This window comes from Stegastes partitus, unplaced genomic scaffold, assembly GCF_000690725.1.
Source record: "Stegastes partitus isolate 25-593 unplaced genomic scaffold, Stegastes_partitus-1.0.2 Scaffold246, whole genome shotgun sequence".
Taxonomy (NCBI): Eukaryota; Metazoa; Chordata; class Actinopteri; family Pomacentridae; genus Stegastes; species Stegastes partitus.
The window spans coordinates 534735-536303 of NW_007577977.1; the positions used below are offsets into that span (position 1 = coordinate 534735).

Consider the following 1569-nt stretch of genomic DNA (forward strand, 5'->3'; position numbering starts at 1 on the left):
TGGTCCATGTTTAGTGTGGTACACACCATGTCACCAAACAGCACAGTGACTACTTGTAACCCTATAAATAGGGTAGACACCTGTGATGCTAATTAGAGGACACACTTTGATTGAACATGTCCCTATGGTCACATGATTTTCAGTCTTTTATAGGGGTACCATAATTTTTGTCCAGGCCTGTTTCATGAGTTTATTTTTGAAAATAATTCTGTTGAACCACGGTTCAAAAGCAATGTCCGATTTTTATTGCTTAATTTTCATAGAGTTTTTATTTATTATTACTTTTGTCAGATTCAAGTTATTTCTGTGACCATTGTGAGTTTTTCTTTCATTAACTGAGGGGTACCAACAATTTTGTCCACGTGTGTAAGTGCTGAACGCACTGGGAACCAAGCATAAAGCCTTTTTGTAGTCCAAGATCTAATTTCATAACAATATCACAGAAAGTTATTCATTTACACGTTTTTCTGATGGTATGTCCAGATGTTTTATGACCTTTGGTAACTATGGTCACATATAATAGGACAACAAGGAATCTAGTCTTGAATGTAGTCATAATTTTTGGCTCTAATGAAAGGTGAAGGATCCTATCCCAGATTCACTTGTAGCATTGCTGACAAAAAGTAACTGAAGCATAAAGTCACTACAACACTGTTGCTATGGTGGAGAAGCCAATAACATTTACACATTGTAAACGTTTTACAGGATATTGGCAGCATAGCTGGTCTCTAAACCATATTGTTTGCCTTCAACACAAAGACAAACATTGCACTGGCAACAGGCATGAAACACTTTTATTGTAGCTTCGGAGGCACAAAAAGAAGCAGCTATACAACTCAATAGTCATCTGTGCAATCAATTTCAACTGGCTCTGTTATATGCAGAAGAGGTGTAGGTTCCAGTGTGGAATCACTGTGGACACTGGGTTATTTGAGGTGTCATGGAAATAACATTTTAAGATCAAGATATATGACATGTTTAGATGTGAACCAGAGTTATAATGGAGATGTAAAAGATTAGAGACATGTGATGGCAAAGTTGAAACTAGAGATGCGCCGATCCGATACTGGGTATCGGTATCGGGCCGATACTGGACGAAATTACGGTACCGGATGATTTACTTCACAGTGGTAACTGACCGATCCGATACCACCACACACACACACAATCCTGCCTTCCTGCCTTCCGACACATCCACGTGTTCGTCTGCTCATTGGCTACAAGTTTACAGCGTCAGAGAGTGTCTGCAACCCGACTGGTCGAATCCACAAGGGTGGAACTTGTGTGTACCGGGTTGACTGTCTGAGACACTCCATTGGCTCTTCAGGGTGTCACTCATCCCCAAAGCCCTCGTATTGGCCAAACTAGGTGTCAATCAAAAGCTGAGACGTCCGTCTAGCTGCCTGTAGCTCTTTCAGCGCGATCTGAAATAGATTCAGCCTGATTTTGCCAGAAGAAATGAATAAAACAGCCGGAGCTGATCTCAAGCTGGGAAGACATTACTGCAGAGTTTGTGCCTTTGAGGATCTAATACGTTTTACGGACCGAACTATTTTACGGGATTATGTT

The 1569-nt window shown here is 40.8% G+C and overlaps 1 protein-coding gene across 6 annotated transcripts in view; it reads right to left on the bottom strand.

Moving 5' to 3' along the window:
* Positions 1 to 1569, bottom strand: part of LOC103357314 (2-oxoglutarate dehydrogenase, mitochondrial) — a 39336-nt gene that overhangs the window by 8105 nt on the left and 29662 nt on the right. The window lies entirely within an intron of this gene.